Source organism: Ranitomeya variabilis, chromosome 1, assembly GCF_051348905.1.
Source record: "Ranitomeya variabilis isolate aRanVar5 chromosome 1, aRanVar5.hap1, whole genome shotgun sequence".
NCBI lineage: Eukaryota > Metazoa > Chordata > Amphibia > Anura > Dendrobatidae > Ranitomeya > Ranitomeya variabilis.
The window spans coordinates 334223242-334249811 of NC_135232.1; the positions used below are offsets into that span (position 1 = coordinate 334223242).

Genomic DNA, 26570 nt, shown 5'->3' on the forward strand with positions numbered 1-26570 from the left:
TGTTTAGGCACATCAGGGGCTCTCCAAACGCAACATGGCGTCCCATCTCAATTCCAGTCAATTTTGCATTGAAAAGTCAAATGGCGCTCCTTCCCTTCCAAGCTCTGCCATGCGCCCAAACAATGGTTTACACCCACATATGGGGTATCAGCGTACTCAGGACAAATTGCACAACATTTTTTGGGGTCCAATTTCTTCTCTTACCCTTGGGAAAATAAAAAATTGGGGGCGAAAAGATCATTTTTGTGAAAAAATATGATTTTTTATTTTTACGGCTCTGCATTATAAACTTCTGTGAAGCACTTGGTGGGTCAAAGTGCTCACCACACATCAAGATAAGTTCCTTAGGGGGTCTACTTTCCAAAATGGTGTCACTTGTAGGGGGTTTCAGTGTTTAGGCACATCAGGGGCTCTCCAAACGCAACATGGCGTCCCATCTCAATTCCAGTCAATTTTGCATTGAAAAGTCAAATGGCGCTCCTTTCCTTCCGAGCTCTGCCATACGCCCAAACAGTGGTTTACCCTCACATATGGGGTATCAGCGTACTCAGGACAAATTGTACAACAACTTTGGGGGTCCATTTTCTCCTGTTACCCTTGGTAAAATAAAACAAATTGGAGCTGAAATAAATTGTGTGTGAAAAAAAGTTAAATGCTCATTTTTATTTAAACATTCAAAAAATTCCTGTGAAACACCTGAAGGGTTAATAAACTTCTTGAATGTGGTTTTGAGCACCTTGAGGGGTGCAGTTTTTAGAATGGTGTCACACTTGAGTATTTTCTATCATATAGACCCCTCAAAATGACTTCAAATGAGATGTGGTCCCTAAAAAAAAATGGTGTTGTAAAAATGAGAAATTGCTGGTCAACTTTTAACCCTTATAACTCCGTCACAAAAAAAAATTTTGGTTCCAAAATTGTACTGATGTAAAGTAGACATGTGGGAAATGTTACTTATTAAGTATTTTGCGTGACATATGTCTGTGATTTAAGGGCATAAAAATTCAAAGTTGGAAAATTGCGAAATTTTCAAAATTTTCGCCAAATATTCGTTTTTTTCACAAATAAATGCAAGTTATATCGAATAAATTTTACCACTAACATGAAGTACAATATGTCACGAGAAAACAATGTCAGAATCGCCAAGATCCGTCAAAGCGTTCCAGAGTTATAGCCTCATAAAGGGACAGTGGTCAGAATTGTAAAAATTGGCCCGGTCATTAACGTGCAAACCACCCTTGGGGGTGAAGGGGTTAAAGAAGAAGTTACAGGTCTGTGAGAGCCAGAAATCTTGATTGTTTGTTTCTGACCAAATACTTATTTTCCACCATAATATGCAAATAAAATGATAAAAAAACAGACAATGTGATTTTCTGGATTTTTTTTTCTCAGTTTGTCTCCCATAGTTGAGGTCTACCTATGATGTAAATTACAGACGCCTCTCATCTTTTTAAGTGGTGGAACTTGCACTATTGCTGACTGACTAAATACTTTTTTGCCCCACTGTATATAGTTCAATGATATGTCCAAAATTACTATATGGCACTTCCCAGCATAGGAGACAGCAATTAGGAAACTCAGTTGAATTAACCCCTGAGTCCAATGAAGAGATCCATAAAATACCAATTAAAATCACTATTTATTATCAAAAGTTTTTTAAAAAAGACGATTATGGAACATACATTACAAAAGAGTACCGAGGGGGCCAGAATAATACCCTGAGAATATATATATACCACCACGTTGCAGCAGATAAAAAAATCTACAGCGATCTAAGATATTATTAAGTATGGTGTATAGCTAGATCCGCCTAGTGCATGCCTTTATAAACACATCATCCTCCGGTGCCCACATGGGGGATACACAATATATTGTTTTAGCATAGAAGTGCAGATATCGCAAAATACAAATTATCTCACCGCTGCAGCTCGTGGATAAGTAGAGGCTATGTGTCTTGTGGTATCGGGTGAACTGGCGTTCCCCTGTCGCCCCGACGCGCGTTTCGCCCTTAGCTTCTTACCGGGGCCTGCCAGAGGGATGAGAGGTGCGGCTATTTAAATGAGTGACGGCCAATGGACGTGCAGGGACAAAGAAGGAGAGCTGTGATATCAGTGATTTCTTATTGGCACAGCCGTATCCAGGTTACCGGACAATAATAAACTACTGGCTGTGCCGTATCTAGGTTACCGAAAGTGACATAAGTGGCCCGCAAATGAAACGCATCTCACCCATACACACCGTACTATAACATAACAAGCATATAAGTGTTAGCGCACCAAGAGTAGAATATACGGCGCATGCGGTCAGCAATGTCAGCCATATGAAGGCACTTCTCAGGTTGCGCTCCCTGCACCAAGCACAATAGTTTGCACAGGCGCAGTGTGGAGCGCCCCGGCAAATGCAAGGTGACCAGATGATCCACGCATACGCTCCTTCTCTCTGGTGCCAGTGAAGATAAGTATAAGGATATGATACTAACAGGTGCTAAACCAATTGATTACGTTATAGTGATCAGTGAATCTATATAAAGTGCAAAGTGAAAGGAATCGACTAGAGTGCTTAAAAATAGGATTTTAATCCCTAAAAAGTGCATATATTAAAATTGCTATGCAAATACTGAAATAGGGTAGTCTCTTGGAAAAAAATTTAGGAAACCAAGATAACCATAACAAATAAAGACAGTGCTCAAGGGGAGACTAAATTGGGAGGAATTTGCATGCAGCCCCCTAAACATGTGATATAATAAAGTGCCTATAAACGTGATAGTTTGGCCCATGTATGTATGTATGGACTTGCAGCGCCCCAGAGTCCTGGTCGTTGCAGTACTGTGGCTCCGCCACTAAGGGGAGCTATGGTACGTCTGATGGCACTGAAGGAGTTCATCTGATCAGGTATCACAGACACCAATACATTTCACCGCCGGGCCTCCAGGGGGAGCTAAGGGTTCTATTCATTAGGCCACTCTCCACACACTGGTAAAACTGGGGGTCAGGCAGGAAGTTAGACAGAAAGCTGACTGGGTTGGAACCAGGCAACACCTTGTGGCAGAGGGTGTTGTGGGAGAAGATTCAGTAGGGTCTCTGTCAGAGGTGGGATCCTGACAGAGGCTTGGCAACTTGAGCGAACGTAACGGGACCGTGCCTGCTCAGTATAGCGGCGGTACCCAAGAAAGGACTGGAAGCGAGATAGATTGTGCTGAGTGAGAAACAAGATCAAAGCAACAAGGAGAATACCAGTAGGGGTCGTGCTGTAAGACCGAGGCAACATCCTACTGAGGCGCACAACCGGCGGCCGGAACGCCGAGGGAGTATTACGATATCTAGCTTCAAGCAATACTCTAAACCAACGGCAGGACAGTCAGTCAAAGGCAGGCTGTCTCATCAAAATCACCTATGCAGTCTTGGGGGGGCAACTTGTGGAGAGGGGCGACTCTAGGGTCCCGGAAGAGCTCCGAGCCTACCCGTCAAACGGGTGCCGTCCCAACCGTAACATCAGGGAGGGACGGAGGATTTGCAGAACATCATCTAATCGAGTTGTGAGGGAACTTAAGAAACGGACACAACAGTTGTGGGGACTTTCCGTAAGCACAGCAGGGAAGGACCGTAACACATAGCGCTAGAAGGAAGGCACAGATTTCCACCTGTTAAGAGAACTCTGGAGGTGCCATTGGACCGGCCGGACTTGCGCAGCCTGGTTATCCGGATTCCGGACTGAGGACCCAGAGATCTTCAGTAAAGAGGTAAAGAGACTGCAACCTGGTGTCCTCGTTATTTATTGCACCGCACCACCACAGCCTCACCATCACCATCATTCATCATATCTATCACTGTACGCCCTCCAGCAGGGTCACGGACCGGGCCTAGCCACCGTGACAACCCCAGAGCAGAGACTCAGAGGCCCGGTACTGGGTACCCCTCGGCCCTGCGGCAGTGGGGGCACTGCAGACTCCAATAACATAGTCCATATTGAGCCATATTAAAAAACACAAATACTGAAAAATAGTCCTGATATTTGTAAATACAACCGCCATACATCCAGGAAGCATATTATGGATGCACAATGAGTCCATATCTTACAGAGAATAAAAATAGTCCCGATGTTTGTGAACACTACCGCCCCTGATCAAAGCAGCATATTGTGGATACACAGTAAGTGCATGTTTTGAAAAGTCCATATTTTGCAGGATGTAGGTCCACGGAGTTAAACAATAGTCCATATGCGAGCATAAGAATATCCTGAAGGAAGTTCCGATGAGGAAGCCAGATTGGTCCTTGCATATCCATGAAAGAACCCATTTAGACCGTAAGATGAGCCAGAAATGAAAAATCTTAAAACAAAACAATATTCAGACTTTTAATAAATAGTGATTTTAATTGGTATTTTATTGATCTCTTCATTGGACTCAGGGGTTAATTCAACTGAGTTTCCTAATTGCTGTCTCCTATGCTCAAAGGGCAGCACGGTGGCTCAGTGGTTAGCACTGCAGCGCCAGGGGTCCTGAGTTTGAATCCTGCCAAGGACACCATCTGCAAGGAGTTTGTAGTGACAATGTCTGTAGAGATGAGCGGTGTTCGAGTCAAACTGTTCGCCAATTTCAAATTCGAGCTGTTTTGGGCGGTGTTCGAGTCGTTCGTTGAATTCGAACAATTTGCTTAAATTTCGGCTGTTCGAGTTTCTGTTCGATAACTGTTCGTTCACCAAAAACCTAGCTTGATTTGCACATTAAAACTGTTTATCATTGTTAATGGACTGTTTCAGTGTATAGTGGGCGGGGGATAGATCTGTGCTGAAATAATGCCGATCTCCATTATTTTGTTCTTTCCCGCATTTACAGAGGGGCGGTGCAGTCTCTCAGCCTATCAGCAGTGCGCACACACACAGCAATGTGCATGTGATGCACACAAGCATGGGCATGTGTCATTGGCTGTGTATGTCACATGTCCTTGCCCTATAAGAACCAGCCATTTGCCCCGTCGCCACCATTTCCTCACTGCAGCAGCTTAGTGTTAGACGGCACCGCTGCTGCTGTGGGCGCTATACAGACTAAGGCCGGCGTCACACTGGCGAGTTTTACGGACGTAAGAGCGCAGAAACTACGTCCGTAAAACTCGCATTACATACGGCACAATTATTCTCAATGGGGCTGCTCCTATTAGCCGTATATTACGGTTCAGTATTATACGGCTTTCTACGGCCGTACAAAATCGCAGCATGCTGCGTTTGTCAGCGTATTGCGCAAATAATACGCCAATGAAAGTCTATGGGGGCGAGAAAAATACGGATTCCACACGGACCTGCAGTGTGACTTGCGAGAAATACGCAGCGGTGTTAGTGAAAAGTCGGTAATTCAATTGCCGGCTTTTTCCTTCTCCTTCACAAACCCGACATGATATGAGACATGGTTTACATACAGTAAACCATCTCATATCCCCATTTTTTTTGCATATTCCACACTACTAATGTTAGTAGTGTGTATGTGCAAAATTTGTGCACTGTAGCTTGTAAAATAAAGGGTTAAATGGCGGAAAAAATTGGCGTGGGCTCCCGCGCAATTTTCTCCGCCAGAGTGGTAAAGCCACTGACTGAGGGCAGATATTAATAGCCAGGAGAGGGTCCATGGTTATTGGCCCCCCCGTGGCTAAAAACATCTGCCCCCAGCCACCCCAGAAAAGGCACATGAGGAAGATGCGCCTATTCTGGCACTTGGCCACTCTCTTCCCACTCCCGTGTAGCAGTGGGATATGGGGTAATGAAGGGTTAATGCCACCTTGCTATTGGAAGGTGACATTAAGCCTGATTAATAATGGAGAGGCGTCAATTATGACACCTATCCATTATTAATCCAATTGTAGGAAAGGGTTAAAAAACACACACACGATTAAAAAGGATTTTAATGAAATAAACACAGCGGTTGTTGTAATAATTTATTGTTCTCGCAATCCATTTGCAGGCCCTCGCTTGGCAAAATAATAAACGCACAATATACATACCTTCTGATGTCAGATCACGTCCCACGATGTAATCCATCTGAAGGGGTTAACTAATATTACAGGCAGGAGCCCTGCTAATGCAGCTGTGTGCTCCGTGCCTGTAATCCCCGGCGAATGAATGAAATGTAGGTCATTGACCTACATTTCCTTCAGTCGCGGTGAGGCGCCCCCTGGTGGATGTCCTCATATGACCTGGAGCGTGGGAAAAAGTTCCCAGGCTGCAGTTCATGAGAACATCCACCAGAGGGCGCATCACCGCGACTCAATGTAAGTACAGATCCTGCTTTCCTTTCAGCACCCGGGGATTACAGGTACCAGCGAGTGGTTTATCGCAGCTCGTGCCTGTAATATTAGTTAACCCCTTCAGATGGATTACTTCGTGGGACCTGATCTGACATCAGAAGGTATGTATCTTGTGCGTTTATTATTTTGCCAAGCGAGGGCCTGGAAATGGATTGCGAGAACAATAAATTATTACAACAACCGCTGTGTTTATTTCATTAAAATCCTTTTTAATCATGTGTGTGTGTGTTTTTTAACCCTTTCCAACAATTGGATTAATAATGGATAGGTGTCATAATTGATGCTTCTCCATTATTAATCTGGCTTAATGTCACCTTCCAATAGCAAGGTGGCATTAACCCTTCATTACCCCATAGCCCACCACTACAGGGAGTGGGAAGAGAGTGGCCAAGTGCCAGAATAGGCGCATCTTCCAGATGTGCCTTTTCTGGGGTGGCTGGGGGCAGATGTTTGTAGCCACGGGGGGGCCAATAACCATGGACCCTCTCCTGGCTATTAATATCTGCCCTCAGTCACTGGCTTTACCATTCTGGCGGAGAAAATTGCGCGGGAGCCCACGCCAATTTTTTCCGCCATTTAACCCTTTATTTCAGCAGCTACAGCGCTGAAATTTTGCACATACACACTACTAACATTAGTAGTGTGGAATATGCAAAAAAAAAGGGGATATGAGATGGTTTACTGTATGTAAACCATGTCTCATATCCTGTCGGGTTTGTGCAGGAGAAATGAAAAGCCGGCAATTGAATTACCGGCTGTTCACAGATATCGCGCTGAATGAAATCTAAATACAGAATATATATATATGTGTCTCAATGACATATATATATATACTGTATATATGTTTTAATGAACATTTGAGCACATAAATCCATTAGATGTCGGTTTTGCAAGCCTGCGCGAAAATCTCGCAGTACGGATGCCATACGGATTACATACGGAGGATGCCATGCGCAAAATACGCTGACACACCCTGACTACGGATCACTATTTTGGGAACATTTCTCCGTATTACGGCCGTAGTACGGACGTATAATACGTGGCGTATTGTCTTACGCCGAGTGTGACGCCGGCCTAAGAGTGTTTTTTTGCAAGCAAATTTTCTGAGAGATAGGTTTAGGGAGTCGGGACTAGTTGTAATATCAGCCCTTTTCAGGGTAGGTTACAGCAGTTCATAGCACTGTTTGCCAGGCAGGTCTGAGCCAGTGCTGTGCAAGTGTTAGTCACAGCATTTGGTGTAATCTAGCTCAGCCAATCCTTTTGGGCTAGTAGCATTGTCTGATAGTCATCTGAGTAGCCCGCCTGTGTATCTCAATTTTTACGGCATCTAACCCAGTAAATCCTATTGGGCCTAGTAGCAATTTCTGCTACTCAGCAGAGTACCCCACCCATGAAGCAAGCTACACCGCCTTCTTTCTTTCTCAATCTATCCCCTCGGCTCTGGGGTGTCCACTCTCCCTCCAGCTCTCTCCTTCTCACAGGTGGACTACCGCTGTTTTCACACTGTGGCGAATCTTTTGGGCCCAGGCATAAGAAGTCATCAAGGTAATGGATAATATGTGCCGCCTTACAAACGTCCATGACGACCCATTCGAGGAAGCAACTAACCGCCTCAAATAGCAGGATATGGAGCACCCCATGGGCAAACAGCGATCTATGTAGTATGCTCCTTCACAGAAGCAGCCCAATGGGAGGACACTATTCGGAGGCACAGGTAGTAACTGGAACGCCCCCTCAATGTCTGTTTTGGCCATTAGGGTGCCCCTTCCCAACTTCTTGACCCGCCTAATTGCCTCGTCAAAGGAGGTACAGTACATAGTACTGTACTTGGTTCCGCGTCGATGTTGTCGTTTACTGACCTCCCCCTTGGATATGACAAATGGTGGATTAGTCTGAATGTATTGGGTTCATTTTTTGGCACAACTCCCAACGGGGGTACCACTACGTCTTCTAAGGAAAGTGTTCTGAATGGACCCGCCGCCATTCTACCTAAAGATATTTCTTTTTTACATTTTTTTGTCACGACGTCTGGGTGTTGGTAGGGTGATTTTAGATTTTTACTCCAGCCTTTCTTGAAGGGCATGACATGCCTATATCTGTGTCTCCTCCTCCTTTTTACTCCTCCACCTCTTTTCTTTTCGCATGACTATGTGTAGTTGTGACTTTTCCATGTGTTTGTTGTGTCTTCTGAGCAGTTTGTCAGCTTTTGGACACCTCTTAAGGTGTTTTCTATGTGTTTTCTATGTGTTTGTGTTTGCCTGCCATTGGTTTCAATGGGGTTCGACGGTGTTTGTCGAACATTCATCGAACATTCATCGAACACACCCCAATTTGACGAACCGAACTTCAACACTAGGGGGGTGGCTCAACATTAAATGTCTGTAAAGCGCAGCAGAAATGTCTGGTGCTATATGAGTGAGTGAAGGATGACGCAGGCATTCCCTGGTGACTGCAGATCAAGGTATCAGAGATTAGACAATATCGATTGCACCATAGATGTAAATCATTAAAAAGACGCATCCAGTAGGGTTGAGCGACTTTCATTTTTTTAAGATCGAGTAGGGTTTTGGGAAACCCGATTTTGTCCAGAGTCGAGTCGAGTGCAGTCGGCCGATTATCGCTAAAAGTCGGGGATCGACCGAAACACGAAACCCAATGCAAGTCAATGGGGAAGCATAGTCGGCAGTGAGTGGAGGCCAGGAAAACACCTACAGTGCCCATTTTAATGCCAAAAACATCCATTCTTGTTTCTGAAGCTTGCCAATCTTAATTAACTGTATAATAATAGTTGGGCATAGGGAATTGGGGGAAAGTTGTGGGGGGAGTAGGGCTGGCTCAAGTTTTTCGTGGGCCCAGGAAATGCGGACTACGTCACGGCGGTGTTGCAGGGAAAGGTAAGTATTTAAAAGTTGCAAGTGCTGTGATCCTGAGCAAGCAGGGGGGGGCCCACTCGTTCGCATTGCCACTGGCACAGGGCCCCTCAAAGTACGGCGGTGTGTTTGCATGGCGGGGGCGCCTCCCACCAGCAGCGACACTTTTGCGTACTCTGAGGGGCCCTGTGCCAGTGACGTCGCCAACGAGTATGCCCCCCCACCTGATGAAGGAACCTGCACTTTCATCTGCACCTTCCTCTTTGTCCCTGTGTAAGGTGGTATAACATGCGGGAAGGGGAACCTTACTTTCAGCAGGGACAGATTCTGGCTGTGTAGAGTACAAGGGGAATGTAGTGGTCTAGGTCAATGTACCAGCAGACTCATTTAGCAGTGGCTGGGCAATGGGCAGGATGAGGAGGAAACAGATATAGGGCCAAAGAATAAAGTAGGCTACATGCAGTTCAAAATTGGTAACAGGACTAAACAGGCGGCATTGCTTTGTTCAGTGGAGTAGCAAACCCAAGAGCAGCAGACACTGTTTCAAGGGCCTAACCACACTAGTAGGCCAAATGCAGTTTAATATCTGATAGTATAGGGCGAAAGCCAGAATGTGGAAGCTCAGCTTTGTTCAGTTGAGGACAACACCAGGGAGGGGCAGACACCTTTAGTAGGCCGGAAAAGCCTATTGCATTTTTTAAAATGGTAATTTGGAGCAGAAGGTTGAAGCTCAGCTTTATTTAGTTGAGGGCAACACCAGGCAGGGGCACACAGACAGACACCTTTAGTAGGCCGGAAAAGCCTATTGCATTTTTCAAAATGGTAATTTGGAGCAGAAGGTTGAAGCTCAGCTTTATTTAGTTGAGGGCAACACCAGGGAGGGGCAGAAGCCGTTAGTAGGCCCTAACCACCATTTTTTTTTTTTAAAACCACTTAATGAGAGCCGGAAGGTTGAAGCTCAGCTTTATTTAGTTGAGGACAACACCAGGGAGGGGCAGAAGCCGTTAGTAGGCAATAACCACCATTTTTTTTTTTTAAAACCACTTAATGAGAGCCGGAAGGTTGAAGCTCAGCTTTATTTAGTTGAGGACAACACCAGGGAGGGGCAGAAGCCGTTAGTAGGCCCTAACCACCATTTTTTTTTTTTTAAAACCACTTAATGAGAGCCGGAAGGTTGAAGCTCAGCTTTATTTAGTTGAGGACAACACCAGGGAGGGGCAGAAGCCGTTAGTAGGCCCTAACCACCATTTTTTTTTTTAAAACCACTTAATGAGAGCCGGAAGGTTGAAGCTCAGCTTTATTTAGTTGAGGACAACACCAGGCAGGGGCACACAGACAGACACCTTTAGTAGGCCTGAAAAGCCTATTGCATTTTTCAAAATGGTAATTTGGAGCAGAAGGTTGAAGCTCAGCTTTATTTAGTTGAGGGCAACACCAGGGAGGGGCAGAAGCCGTTAGTAGGCCCTAACCACCATTTTTTTTTTTAAAACCACATAATGAGAGCCGGAAGGTTGAAGCTCAGCTTTATTTAGTTGAGGACAACACCAGGGAGGGGCAGAAGCCGTTAGTAGGCCCTAACCACCATTTTTTTTTTTTAAAACCACTTAATGAGAGCCGGAAGGTTGAAGCTCAGCTTTATTTAGTTGAGGACAACACCAGGGAGGGGCAGAAGCCGTTAGTAGGCCCTAACCACCATTTTTTTTTTTAAAACCACATAATGAGAGCCGGAAGGTTGAAGCTCAGCTTTATTTAGTTGAGGACAACACCAGGGAGGGGCACACAGACAGACACCTTTAGTAGGCCGGAAAAGCCTATTGCATTTTTCAAAATGGTAATTTGGAGCAGAAGGTTGAAGCTCAGCTTTATTTAGTTGAGGGCAACACCAGGGAGGGGCAGAAGCCGTTAGTAGGCCCTAACCACCATTTTTTTTTTTTAAAACCACTTAATGAGAGCCGGAAGGTTGAAGCTCAGCTTTATTTAGTTGAGGACAACACCAGGGAGGGGCAGAAGCCGTTAGTAGGCCCTAACCACCATTTTTTTTTTTTTAAACCACTTAATGAGAGCCGGAAGGTTGAAGCTCAGCTTTATTTAGTTGAGGACAACACCAGGGAGGGGCAGAAGCCGTTAGTAGGCCCTAACCACCATTTTTTTTTTTAAAACCACTTAATGAGAGCCGGAAGGTTGAAGCTCAGCTTTATTTAGTTGAGGACAACACCAGGGAGGGGCAGAAGCCGTTAGTAGGCCCTAACCACCATTTTTTTTTTTTAAAACCACATAATGAGAGCCGGAAGGTTGAAGCTCAGCTTTATTTAGTTGAGGACAACACCAGGGAGGGGCAGAAGCCGTTAGTAGGCCCTAACCACCATTTTTTTTTTTTTAAACCACTTAATGAGAGCCGGAAGGTTGAAGCTCAGCTTTATTTAGTTGAGGACAACACCAGGGAGGGGCAGAAGCCGTTAGTAGGCCCTAACCACCATTTTTTTTTTTAAAACCACATAATGAGAGCCGGAAGGTTGAAGCTCAGCTTTATTTAGTTGAGGACAACACCAGGGAGGGGCACACAGACAGACACCTTTAGTAGGCCGGAAAAGCCTATTGCATTTTTCAAAATGGTAATTTGGAGCAGAAGGTTGAAGCTCAGCTTTATTTAGTTGAGGGCAACACCAGGGAGGGGCAGAAGCCGTTAGTAGGCCCTAACCACCATTTTTTTTTTTTTAAACCACTTAATGAGAGCCGGAAGGTTGAAGCTCAGCTTTATTTAGTTGAGGACAACACCAGGCAGGGGCACACAGACAGACACCTTTAGTAGGCCGGAAAAGCCTATTGCATTTTTCAAAATGGTAATTTGGAGCAGAAGGTTGAAGCTCAGCTTTATTTAGTTGAGGGCAACACCAGGGAGGGGCAGAAGCCGTTAGTAGGCCCTAACCACCATTTTTTTTTTTAAAACCACTTAATGAGAGCCGGAAGGTTGAAGCTCAGCTTTATTTAGTTGAGGACAACACCAGGGAGGGGCAGAAGCCGTTAGTAGGCCCTAACCACCATTTTTTTTTTTAAAAACCACTTAATGAGAGCCGGAAGGTTGAAGCTCAGCTTTATTTAGTTGAGGACAACACCAGGGAGGGGCAGAAGCCGTTAGTAGGCCCTAACCACCATTTTTTTTTTTAAAACCACTTAATGAGAGCCGGAAGGTTGAAGCTCAGCTTTATTTAGTTGAGGACAACACCAGGCAGGGGCACACAGACAGACACCTTTAGTAGGCCTGAAAAGCCTATTGCATTTTTCAAAATGGTAATTTGGAGCAGAAGGTTGAAGCTCAGCTTTATTTAGTTGAGGGCAACACCAGGGAGGGGCAGAAGCCGTTAGTAGGCCCTAACCAAAGTTGAAGGCCAAATGCAGTTTAATTTCTGATACTATAGGCCGAAAGCCAGAAGGTGGAAGTTCCGATTTAGACAGTGGAGGACAATTTGAATTAGGGACTGCAGACAGACTTAGTAGGCTGTCCCCTGTGGACCATGCATCCACCACATTAACCCATTGCGCCGTAATGGACACGTAATCTTCTGTGGCCATGCCTACAGGTCCATGCGTCTGTTGTCAGGTGCACCTTTGTACTCACAGATTGCCAGAGTGCATGGACAATGCGGTCTTCTACATGCTGGTGGAGGGTTGGGATGGCTTTTCTCGCAAAAGAAGTGTCGACTGGTTAGCTTGTAGCGTGGTACAGCGTAGTCCATCATGGCCTTATTAATAGTAAATAAAATATATAACTAGGCTCTATGAACTTTTAAATAGGTTCCAGGGGTACACGGGCAGCATTGGTGTGGTCAGTGGAGGAGTATTGCAAGTAGGGGCTGCAGACAGGCTATCAAAGGCCTAAAATAACAAACAGTAGGCAGTCATGGCAGTTTTACATCGGTTACATGGATACACAGGCAGGCACTCCAGGCAGCATTGTGGTCAGTGGAGGAGTATTGCAAGTAGGGGCCGCAGACAGGCTATCAAAGGCCTAAAATAACAAACAATAGGCTCATGGCAGTTTTACAGCGGTTACATGGATACACGGGCAGGCAACTTGGTGGTGGTGAGTGGAGGAGTATTTAAAGTAGGGACCGCAGACAGGCTATCAAAGGCCTAAAATAACAAACAATAGGCTTATGGCAGTTTTACAGCGGTTACATGGATACACGGGCAGGCAGCTTGGTGGTCAGTGGAGGAGTATTTAAAGTAGGGACCGCAGACAGGCTATCAAAGGCCTAACATAACAAACAATAGGCTCATGGCAGTTTCACAGCGGTTACATGGATACACGGGCAGGCAGCTTGGTGGTGGTGAGTGGAGGAGTATTTAAAGTAGGGACCGCAGACAGGCTATCAAAGGCCTAAAATAACAAACAATAGGCTCATGGCAGTTTTACAGCGGTTACATGGATACACGGGCAGGCAGCTTGGTGGTCAGTGGAGGAGTATTTAAAGTAGGGACCGCAGACAGGCTTCAAAGGCCTAACATAAGAAAATGGGCTGGCTGTAGGCACTTTATAATTGGTTCCAGGGGTACACGGGCAGCAGTGGTCTGGTCAGTGGAGGAGTATTTAAAGTAGGGACCGCAGACAGGCTATCAAAGGCCTAAAATAACAAACAATAGGCTCATGGCAGTTTTACAGCGGTTACATGGATACACGGGCAGGCAGCTTGGTGGTCAGTGGAGGAGTATTTAAAGTAGGGACCGCAGACAGGCTTCAAAGGCCTAACATAAGAAAATGGGCTGGCTGTAGGCACTTTATAATTGGTTCCAGGGGTACACGGGCAGCAGTGGTCTGGTCAGTGGAGGAGTATTTAAAGTAGGGACCGCAGACAGGCTATCAAAGGCCTAAAATAACAAACAATAGGCTTATGGCAGTTTTACAGCGGTTACATGGATACACGGGCAGGCAGCTTGGTGGTGGTGAGTGGAGGAGTATTTAAAGTAGGGACCGCAGACAGGCTATCAAAGGCCTAAAATAACAAACAATAGGCTTATGGCAGTTTTACAGCGGTTACATGGATACACGGGCAGGCAGCTTGGTGGTGGTGAGTGGAGGAGTATTTAAAGTAGGGACCGCAGACAGGCTTCAAAGGCCTAACATAAGAAAATGGGCTGGCTGTAGGCACTTTATAATTGGTTCCAGGGGTACACGGGCAGCAGTGGTCTGGTCAGTGGAGGAGTATTTAAAGTAGGGACCGCAGACAGGCTATCAAAGGCCTAAAATAACAAACAATAGGCTCATGGCAGCTTTACAGCGGTTACATGGATACACGGGCAGGCAACTTGGTGGTGGTGAGTGGAGGAGTATTTAAAGTAGGGACCGCAGACAGGCTATCAAAGGCCTAAAATAACAAACAATAGGCTTATGGCAGTTTTACAGCGGTTACATGGATACACGGGCAGGCAGCTTGGTGGTCAGTGGAGGAGTATTTAAAGTAGGGACCGCAGACAGGCTATCAAAGGCCTAACATAACAAACAATAGGCTCATGGCAGTTTCACAGCGGTTACATGGATACACGGGCAGGCAGCTTGGTGGTGGTGAGTGGAGGAGTATTTAAAGTAGGGACCGCAGACAGGCTATCAAAGGCCTAAAATAACAAACAATAGGCTCATGGCAGTTTTACAGCGGTTACATGGATACACGGGCAGGCAGCTTGGTGGTCAGTGGAGGAGTATTTAAAGTAGGGACCGCAGACAGGCTTCAAAGGCCTAACATAAGAAAATGGGCTGGCTGTAGGCACTTTATAATTGGTTCCAGGGGTACACGGGCAGCAGTGGTCTGGTCAGTGGAGGAGTATTTAAAGTAGGGACCGCAGACAGGCTATCAAAGGCCTAAAATAACAAACAATAGGCTCATGGCAGTTTTACAGCGGTTACATGGATACACGGGCAGGCAGCTTGGTGGTCAGTGGAGGAGTATTTAAAGTAGGGACCGCAGACAGGCTTCAAAGGCCTAACATAAGAAAATGGGCTGGCTGTAGGCACTTTATAATTGGTTCCAGGGGTACACGGGCAGCAGTGGTCTGGTCAGTGGAGGAGTATTTAAAGTAGGGACCGCAGACAGGCTATCAATGGCCTAAAATAACAAACAATAGGCTTATGGCAGTTTTACAGCGGTTACATGGATACACAGGCAGGCAGCTTGGTGGTGGTGAGTGGAGGAGTATTTAAAGTAGGGACCGCAGACAGGCTATCAAAGGCCTAAAATAACAAACAATAGGCTTATGGCAGTTTTACAGCGGTTACATGGATACACGGGCAGGCAGCTTGGTGGTGGTGAGTGGAGGAGTATTTAAAGTAGGGACCGCAGACAGGCTTCAAAGGCCTAACATAAGAAAATGGGCTGGCTGTAGGCACTTTATAATTGGTTCCAGGGGTACACGGGCAGCAGTGGTCTGGTCAGTGGAGGAGTATTTAAAGTAGGGACCGCAGACAGGCTATCAAAGGCCTAAAATAACAAACAATAGGCTCATGGCAGCTTTACAGCGGTTACATGGATACACAGGCAGCTTGGTGGTGAGTGGAGGAGTATTTAAAGTAGGGACCGCAGACAGGCTATCAAAGGCCTAAAATAACAAACAATAGGCTCATGGCAGCTTTACAGCGGTTACATGGATACACGGGCAGGCAGCTTGGTGGTCAGTGGAGGAGTATTTAAAGTAGGGACCGCAGACAGGCTTCAAAGGCCTAACATAAGAAAATGGGCTGGCTGTAGGCACTTTATAATTGGTTCCAGGGGTACACGGGCAGCAGTGGTCTGGTCAGTGGAGGAGTATTTAAAGTAGGGACCGCAGACAGGCTATCAATGGCCTAAAATAACAAACAATAGGCTTATGGCAGTTTTACAGCGGTTACATGGATACACAGGCAGGCAGCTTGGTGGTGGTGAGTGGAGGAGTATTTAAAGTAGGGACCGCAGACAGGCTATCAAAGGCCTAAAATAACAAACAATAGGCTTATGGCAGTTTTACAGCGGTTACATGGATACACGGGCAGGCAGCTTGGTGGTGGTGAGTGGAGGAGTATTTAAAGTAGGGACCGCAGACAGGCTTCAAAGGCCTAACATAAGAAAATGGGCTGGCTGTAGGCACTTTATAATTGGTTCCAGGGGTACACGGGCAGCAGTGGTCTGGTCAGTGGAGGAGTATTTAAAGTAGGGACCGCAGACAGGCTATCAAAGGCCTAAAATAACAAACAATAGGCTCATGGCAGCTTTACAGCGGTTACATGGATACACAGGCAGCTTGGTGGTGAGTGGAGGAGTATTTAAAGTAGGGACCGCAGACAGGCTATCAAAGGCCTAAAATAACAAACAGTAGGCAGTCATGGCAGTTTTACATCGGTTACATGGATACACAGGCAGGCACTCCAGGCAGCATTGTGGTCAGTGGAGGAGTATTGCAAGTAGGGGCCGCAGACAGGCTATCAAAGGCCTAAAATAACAAACAATAGGCTCATGGCAGCTTTACAGCGGTTACATGGATACACAGGCAGCTTGGTGGTGAGTGGAGGAGTAGTGCAAGGAGTGTCTGTCCCAGTACTCCCAAAATATAAATAGATGTTAATGTCTCGCAAAACAACCAAAACAAAAAAAAAGGTGGCATACTTAGGTACAGGGGTGGGCTCATCTACTGAGTTTCTGACATAGTAATTTGGCAGTAACTATTTAATGGTGCCAATATAGGACACAGACACAGACTACTTTAAGTTGCATCATAGATGTCTACAAATTTGTATTGTCAGTGCCAGACATTGAATGATGTCAGCGAATAGACTAAAGATTGGTGGAGCTGTGCGACATAATTTTGCACGTGGTAGAGCACATTTTGAGCTGGGGTAGGGGGGAACTCTCTTGAGGCCGGCGGGACCGCCCCAGGGCCCCTCATGTTACAACGGTGTGTCTGACGTTGGGTGCGCACCACCACCGCCAGAGACACTACATTGTACTATGAGGGACCCAGTAGCAATGCCGTCAACCAAAAGCGAGCACACCCACCTCTTCAGACAAACAGCAGTCTCACGGGTGCTTGCGCCAAGTCGCGATACCACGGCCCCGTGTGGGGAGTTTTGCCATTTAGGGAGGTGTAAACATGTCGTATGCTGTACAATCAGCTGCAGCAAATTAGACATTAGAAAAGTAATTCACAGGCAAGAGCTTTTCATAGGAAAGCTAGGTGTCGGCCGGGCAAGGTGGGGCAAAAGATTTCGAAATCCAGTTGTGGTTCATTTTAATGAATGTTAGATCGTCAACATTTTGGGTAGCCAGACGAGTCCTTTTTTCGGTTAATATTGAACCTGCAGCACTGAATACTCTTTCTGATAGGACACTTGCTGCCGGGCAAGCAAGCTCCTGCAATGCATATTCTGCCAATTCTGGCCAGGTGTCTAATTTGGAGGCCCAGTAATCAAATGGGAATGACGGTTGAGGGAGAACATCGATAAGGGATGAAAAATAGTTAGTAACCATACTGGACAAATGTTGTCTCCTGTCACTTTCAATTGATGCAGCAGTACCTGTCCTGTCTGCGGTCATAGCAAAATCACTCCACAACCTGGTCAGAAAACCCCTCTGTCCAACGCCACTTCTGATGTGTGCACCCCTAACACTCCTAGTCTGCTGCCCCCTGGAGCTCGTGTGAGAACGATCACGTGCGCTGTGTGCTGGGAATGCCTGAAGCAAACGGTCAACAAGAGTTGATTGTTTGGTTGCTAATATTAGTTCCAAGTTCTCATGTGGCATAATATTTTGCAATTTGCCTTTATAGCGTGGATCAAGGAGGCAGGCCAACCAGTAATCGTCATCGTTCATCATTTTCGTAATGCGTGTGTCCCTTTTTAGGATACGTAAGGCATAATCCGCCATGTGGGCCAAAGTTCCACTTGTCAAATCTCCGGTTGTGATTGGTTGAGGGGCAGTTGCAGGCAAATCTACGTCACTTGTGTCCCTCAAAAAACCAGAACCCGGCCGTGACACGCAACCAAATTCCTGTGCCCCCGGGAAAGGTTCGGCATTAAAAATATACTCATCCCCATCATCCTCCTCGTCCTCCACCTCCTCTTCGCCCGCTACCTCGTCCTGTACACTGCCCTGACCAGACAATGGCTGACTGTCATCAAGGCTTTCCTCTTCCTCTGGTGCAGACGCCTGCTCCTTTATGTGCGTCAAACTTTGCATCAGCAGACGCATTAGGGGGATGCTCATGCTTATTACGGCGTTGTCTGCACTAACCAGCCGTGTGCATTCCTCAAAACACTGAAGGACTTGACACATGTCTTGTATCTTAGACCACTGCACACCTGACAACTCCATGTCTGCCATCCTACTGCCTGCCCGTGTATCCTCCCACAAATAAATAACAGCACGCCTCTGTTCGCACAGTCTCTGAAGCATGTGCAGTGTTGAGTTCCACCTTGTTGCAACGTCTATGATTAGGCGATGCTGGGGAAGGTTCAAAGACCGCTGATAGGTCTGCATACGGCTGGCGTGTACAGGCGAACGTCGGATATGTGAGCAAAGTGCACGCACTTTGAGGAGCAGGTCGGAGAACCCAGGATAAGTTTTCAATAAGCACTGCACCACCAGGTTTAAGGTGTGAGCCAGGCAAGGAATGTGTTTCAGTTGGGAAAGGGAGATGGCAGCCATGAAATTCCTTCCGTTATCACTCACTACCTTGCCTGCCTCAAGATCTACTGTGCCCAGCCACGACTGCGTTTCTTGTTGCAAGAACTCGGACAGAACTTCCGCGGTGTGTCTGTTGTCGCCCAAGCACTTCATAGCCAATACAGCCTGCTGACGCTTGGCAGTAGCTGGCCCATAATGGGACAACTGGTGTGCAACAGTGTCATCTGCCGATGGAGTGGTTGGCAGACTGCGTTTTGTGGAAGAGCTGTAGCTTCTGCAGGAGGACGAGGAGGAGGAGGAGGAGGGGGTGCGAACGCCTACAGCCAACTGTTTCCTAGACCGTGGGCTAGGCACAACTGTCCCTAAATTGATGTCGCCTGTGGACCCTGCATCCACCACATTCACCCAGTGTGCCGTGATGGACACATAACGTCCCTGGCCATGCCTACTGGTCCATGCATCTGTAGTCAGGTGCACCTTTGTACTCACAGATTGCCTGAGTGCATGGACGATGCGCTGTTTAACATGCTGGTGCAGGGCTGGGATGGCTTTTCTGGAAAAAAAGTGTCGACTGGGTAGCTCGTATCGTGGTTCAGCGTACTCCATCAGGGCTTTGAAAGCTTCGCTTTCAACTAACCGGTAGGGCATCATCTCTAACGAGATTAGTCTAGCTATGTGGGCGTTAAAACACTGTGTACGCGGATGCGAGGATAAGTACTTCCTTTTTCTAACCAGAGTCTCATGTAGGGTGAGCTGGACTGGAGAGCTGGAGATCGTGGAACTTTCGGGTGTGCCGGTGTACATGGCAGACTGAGAGACGGTTGGAGACGGTATTGTTTCCGCCGGTGCCCTAGATGCAATATTTCCTCCTACAAAACTGGTGATTCCCTGACCCTGACTGCTTTTGGCTGGCAAAGAAACCTGCACAGATACTGCCGGTGGTGCGGAAAATGGTGGCCTTACAGTGACGGAAGGGATGTTGCGTTGCTGACTAGCTTCATTGGCCGAGGGTGCTACAACCTTGAGGGACGTTTGGTAGTTAGTCCAGGCTTGAAAATGCATGGTGGTTAAGTGTCTATGCATGCAACTAGTATTTAGACTTTTCAGATTCTGACCTCTGCTTAAGCTAGTTGAACATTTTTGACAGATGACTTTGCGCTGATCAGTTGGATGTTGTTTAAAAAAATGCCAGACTGCACTCTTCCTAGACTCGGATCCCTTTTCAGGGATTGCAGACTGAGCTTTAACCGGATGGCAACGCTGTGCTCCAACAGGTTTTGGCTTTGACACGCGTTTTGGGCCAGATACGGGCCCGGCAGATGGAACCTGTTGCGATGTTGATGCCTGCTGCGGCCCCTCCTCCACCTCCGCTTCTGAACTACTGCCGCCTGCACCCTGTTCCCCCAATGGCTGCCAATCGGGGTCAATAACTGGGTCATCTATTACCTCCTCTTCGAGCTCGTGTGCAACTTCGTCTGTGTCACTGTGTCGGTCGGTGGTATAGCGTTCGTGGCGGGGCAACATAGTCTCATCAGGGTCTGATTGTGGATCTGTACCCTGAGAGGGCAATGTGGTGGTCTGAGTCAAAGGAGCAGCATAGTACTCTGGCTGTGGCTGTGCATCAGTGCACTCCATGTCAGAATATACTTGTAATGGGCATGGCCTGTTAAATGTTTCACTTTCTAAGCCAGGGACGGTATGTGTAAAGAGCTCCATGGAGTGACCCGTTGTGTCGCCTGCTGCATCCTTCTCTCTTGTTGTAGTTTTTGCTGAGGAGGACAAGGAAGCGACTTGTCCCTGACCGTGAACATCCACAAGCGACGCGCTGCTTTTACATTTACCAGTTTCGGAAGAGGAGGCAAAAGAGCTAGAGGCTGAGTCTGCAATGTAAGCCAAAACTTGCTGTTGCTGCTCCGCCTTTAAAAGCGGTTTTCCTACTCCCAGAAAAGAGAGCGTTCGAGGCCTTGTGTAGCCTGACGACGAAACTGGCTCCACAGCTCCAGACTTAGGTGGAATATTTTTATCCCCACGACCACCTGATGCTCCACTACCACTACCATCATTACCAGCTGACAATGAACGCCCACGACGACCTCTTGCACCAGACTTCCTCATTGTTTTAAAATCTTAACCAAAGTAACTTTATTTGTTGCTGTCAAACAACTTACACGGTGAGCTATAACTTCAGTATGATTTCAATATCCCTTAACAGGTTGGTGAGACCACAAGGAAAATCAGGCACAATGTTACACACTCTGTTTTCTGTGGCACAAAATCACAGAGATGACACACACGCAGGACTGTCACTCAAGCACTAATGTCAATATTAATCTCCCACCTAATTTATGTTTTTTTTTTTTTCAGGGAGACTTTAGAAACCAAATAATATTTAAAAAAAAAAAAAAAAAAAAAAAAAGGCTTTCTATGGCCCACAATTAGAGAGAGAGGTGGCACACCCAGGAGTCAAGACTGGCACACAAGCTGAAAGGGCAATATTACTCTCCCACTGTTTTTTTAGGTTTTTTTTTTTTTTTCAGGGAGACTTTAGAAACCAAATAATATTAAAAAAAAAAAAAAAAAAATAGGCTTGCTATAGCCCACTGAATGAGAGATAGCACACACAGCAGTGGCACACAAGCCCTGACTGAGGCCAATATTTTTCTCCCACTGATTGATGTAGTGTTTTTGTGTTGAGGTAGAATTTAGAACACAAATCACGGAAAAAATAAATAGGCTTTCTATGGCCCACTGAATGAAAGGGAGAGAGGTGGCACACCCAGGAGTCAAGACTGGCACACAAGCTGAAAGGGCAATATTACTCTCCCACTGTTTTTTTATGTATTTTTTGTTTTTTCAGGGAGACTTTAGAAACCAAATAATATTTAAAAAAAAAAAAAAAAAAAAAAAAAAAAAGGCTTTCTATGGCCCACAATTAGAGAGAGAGAGGTGGCACACCCAGGAGTCAAGACTGGCACACAAGCTGAAAGGGCAATATTACTCTCCCACTGTTTTTTTAGGTTTTTTTTTTTTTTTTTTCAGGGAGACTTTAGAAACCAAATAATATAAAAAAAAAAAAAAAAAAAAAAAAAATAGGCTTGCTATAGCCCACTGAATGAGAGATAGCACACACAGCAGTGGCACACAAGCCCTGACTGAGGCCAATATTTTTCTCCCACTGATTGATGTAGTGTTTTTGTGTTGAGGTAGAATTTAGAACACAAATCACGGAAAAAATAAATAGGCTTTCTATGGCCCACTGAATGAAAGGGAGAGAGGTGGCACACCCAGGAGTCAAGACTGGCACACAAGCTGAAAGGGCAATATTACTCTCCCACTGTTTTTTTATGTATTTTTTGTTTTTTCAGGGAGACTTTAGAAACCCAATAATATTTTAAAAAAAAAATAAATAGGCTTTCTATGGCCCACTGAATGAGAGGGAGAGAGGTGGCACACCCAGGAGTCAAGACTGGCACACAAGCTGAAAGGGCAATATTACTCTCCCACTGTTTTTTTAGGTTTTTTTTTTTTTTTTCAGGGAGACTTTAGAAACCAAATAATATTAAAAAAAATAAATAAAAAAATAGGCTTGCTATAGCCCACTGAATGAGAGATAGCACACACAGCAGTGGCACACAAGCCCTGACTGAGGCCAATATTTTTCTCCCACTGATTGATGTAGTGTTTTTGTGTTGAGGTAGATTTTAGAACACAAATCACGGAAAAAATAAATAGGCTTTCTATGGCCCACTCAGTGAGAGATGGCACACACAGGGATGGCACTGTAGCAGAAATGCCAATCTTAATCTCCCACAAAAAAAAACAAAAAAAAAAAAAAAAACTGTCCTACAATTACTATCTCCCTGCAGTAATGTAAGCCAGGTATGGCAGGCAGCAATAGGAGTGGACTGATGCACAAATTAAATAAAAAGTGTGGACAAACAAAAAAGATAGCTGTGCAGAAAGGAAGGAACAAGAGGATATGTGCTTTGAAAAAAGCAGTTGGTTTCCACAGTGGCGTACACACAGCAATACAGCTATCACGGAGCCTTCTAGGGCAGCCCAATGAGCTACAGCGCTGAGGGGAAAAAAAAAAAAAAAATAGCTTCCACAGTCCCTGCACACCGAAGGTGGTGTTGGACAGTGGAAATCGCTGCAGCACAAGCGGTTTGGTGGTTAGTGGACCCTGCCTAACGCTCTCCCTGCTTCTGACGAAGCGGCAGCAACCTGTCCCTAAGCTCAGATCAGCAGCAGTAAGATGGCGGTCGGCGGGAACGCCCCTTTATAGCCCCTGTGACGCCGCAGACAGCAAGCCAATCACTGCAATGCCCTTCTCTAAGATGGTGGGGACCAGGATCTATGTCATCACGCTGCCCACACTCTGCGTTCACCTTCATTGGCTGAGAAATGGCGCTTTTCGCGTCATTGAAACGCGACTTTGGCGCGAAAGTCGCGTACCGCATGGCCGACAAGCACAGGGGTCGGATCGGGTTTCATGAGACGCCGACTTAGCCAAAAGTCGGCGACTTTTGAAAATGATCGACCCGTTTCGCTCAACCCTAGCATCCAGTACATTAGAGAGGATCCAAAAGTTACCTAGTAATAGATTTTCCCTAAAACCGTTGGAAGCGTTTGCAATTTTTTAATTGACGAACCCATTGCACGTCACACTTCTCCCACTACTACCTTGCCAGCGCCTCAGAATTATATAATGACACTTCTGCCTTCTTCCTAATCCAGGATCATCTCCGATCAGTATCCAGGACAAGCAGAGATTACCCCACACAAGTCTAAAAGAAGTACAGTAATTTTATTTCTGGGTTGCGTCTCCTTTGTTGAAAAACGTAATTTTTTCCCCAATTCTACAGGTTGCTTTGCTGAACATTAGCACATAACATAGATCTAGAAGGCTGACTTCCCTATATCAGAAAACCTACAGGAAAACATTACTAGAAAACAACTAATAATGTAACAAATCATCATAGCTATTTTTTCATCCCACTCCAAAGAAGTCCATCATCACCTACTCAAGAACGTGTCTTCTTTTCCTTCAACACTATCAGCATAAGGTTGGGCACATGCCAAGGCAACGTGCTGAGGGCATGTGACAGCTCTCTGCAGCATTGCCATAGCGGAAGCACCTGGGTTTCCAATATGGCTCTAGTAATCCAGGTGGCCCAGACCGGTGGCTTCTCCTCTGTCCATCCAGCCCGGATTGTGGCCAGACTCCTGGACTATCCGCGCCTTGCCTCATCTGTCAAAGACCTGACTCATGGGAAGAGGCTACACAAATGTGTTCTTCAGGAAGCCCAGGAGATCACTTATGACCCTGGCTGGTCAGTAAAACCTGAAGATGGATCTTACAGTTCTCCATGGTATTTCCATGATCTGCAGACATATTTAACTCTATCCATTCCTGACAGATGTCATTTTAATATTAGCATCTAACTATACAGTGACTAATACATTCCCTTCTGCAGCCACCATGGCTCAGAACATGACACTGGCATTTCTAAGGCAGGTCCCAATCTCCATATATGCCAGCCTTGCTTAAGCCGATGACATTACAGAACAGGGGCCAGCTGCGCTGGGAAGACATGCTGCTGAAGAAGATGGAAAAGTTAATTTTGTTATTGACCCCCTGGCCAGACAGGTAATGAGAGGGATCCTCCACATAGACCAGCACCAGGAGCTGCTGGTAACCCCTTCTCTCCCAGGTTCTTGGCCAGACAGGTAATGATAGGGATCCTCCACATAGACCAGCACCAGGAGCTGCTGGTAACCCCTTATCTCCCAGGTTCTTGGCCACACAGGTAATGAGAGGGATCCTCCACATAGACCAGCACCAGGAGCTGCTGGTAACCCGTTCTCTCCCAGGTTCTTGGCCAGACAGGTAATGATAGGGATCCTCCACATAGACCAGCACCAGGAGCTGCTGGTAACCCCTTCTCTCCCAGGTTCTTGGCCACACAGGTAATGAGAGGGATCCTCCACATAGACCAGCACCAGGAGCTGCTGGTAACCCCTTCTCTCCCAGGTTCTTGGCCAGACAGGTAATGATAGGGATCCTCCACATAGACCAGCACCAGGAGCTGCTGGTAACCCCTTATCTCCCAGGTTCTTGGCCACACAGGTAATGAGAGGGATCCTCCACATAGACCAGCACCAGGAGCTGCTGGTAACCCGTTCTCTCCCAGGTTCTTGGCCAGACAGGTAATGATAGGGATCCTCCACATAGACCAGCACCAGGAGCTGCTGGTAACCCCTTATCTCCCAGGTTCTTGGCCACACAGGTAATGAGAGGGATCCTCCAATAGACCAGCACCAGGAGCTGCTGGTAACCCCTTCTCTCCCAGGTTCTTGGCCACACAGGTAATGAGATGGATCCTCCACATAGACCAGCACCAGGAGCTGCTGGTAACCCCTTATCTCCCAGGTTCTTGACCACACAGGTAATGAGATGGATCCTCCACATAGACCAGCACCAGGAGCTGCTGGTAACCCCTTCTGTCCCAGGTTGTTGGCCAGACAGGTAATGAGATGGATCCTCCACATAGACCAGCACCAGGAGCTGCTGGTAACCCCTTATCTCCCAGGTTCTTGACCACACAGGTAATGAGATGGATCCTCCACATAGACCAGCACCAGGAGCTGCTGGTAACCCCTTCTGTCCCAGGTTGTTGGCCAGACAGGTAATGAGAGGGATCCTCCACATAGACCTTCACCAGGAGCTGCTGGTAACCCCTTATCTCCCAGGTTCGTGGCCAGACAGGTAATGATAGGGATCCTCCACATAGACCATCACCAGCAGCTGCTGGTAACCCCTTCTCTCTCAGGTTCTTGGCCAGACAGGTAATGATAGGGATCCTCCACACAGACCATCACCAGGAGCTGCTGGTAACCCCTTCTCTCCCAGGGATGCAGACTCTGCTACCTACAAACAAACGTTTGCAGAAACTTCTCAAGTATTGCGATCAGATCTGCTCTGAAATCATGTATATCAGTTTACAGCCCATCATTTCAGAAGCTCAAAATGACACTCCAGCGCCATGCCCTCCTCGTACTGATAAACTGTCACCTACCTGTATGTCCCCTGGCTCTGACTACCTGTCTGTTAGTCCCTGTCTTCTGCCTGGGTCCTGTGTGTGGCAGATGCTCAATTCCATCTGCTCAGTCCCTGCCCAATCCCTTTAAATATCTCCCAGTAGACACACACCATTGGGCTGGGGAGACCCTCCCTCTCCTGACGGGAGATATGCAGATTAAGCAGTGACATCACGGGATTCCCTCTCCAGATCACGTGGTGCTGCTTCCCGCGCTCTTCAGTCAGTGTCAGGTGGCTGAGGGTGGCAGGTGCAGCTTGTGAGGGGGCTGAGGCGAGGTGGGCACGGTGAATGCCCATTCCACTCTAAGTGCAGAATTGCACACTGTGAAAAATGCAATAACCCACGCACACTCACCTGCCCTGCAATGTTAGCAACATGTCAGCATTTTTAAAAAAAATATTTAACCCCTTCAAGGTGTTTTTTTTAGATCACAAATTCATAAAACAGGCAAGTCCTACAGTGTACAAATGAACCTTAAAAATAAAATTAATAATAAACCTTAAAAATGATATACCACTCTTCGGAATAGTAATAGTATATTATTTTTCTAGAAATATATATATATATATATATATATATATATATATATATACACACACACACGCATTATTATTTATTATTATAGCGCCATTTATTCCATGGCGCTTTACGTGAGAACGG

General features: G+C 46.3%; 1 protein-coding gene across 3 annotated transcripts in view; it reads right to left on the reverse strand.

Moving 5' to 3' along the window:
- Positions 1 to 26121, reverse strand: part of REM2 (RRAD and GEM like GTPase 2) — a 52679-nt gene extending 26558 nt beyond the window's left edge. For 2 of the 3 annotated variants that reach the window (XR_013224178.1, XM_077299157.1), the window contains exon 1: positions 25887 to 26009. The gene's annotated coding sequence lies outside the window, so the exon portion shown is untranslated. The other variant, XM_077299162.1, reaches the window with a different exon arrangement.
- Between the last annotated feature and the right edge of the window lie 449 nt (positions 26122 to 26570).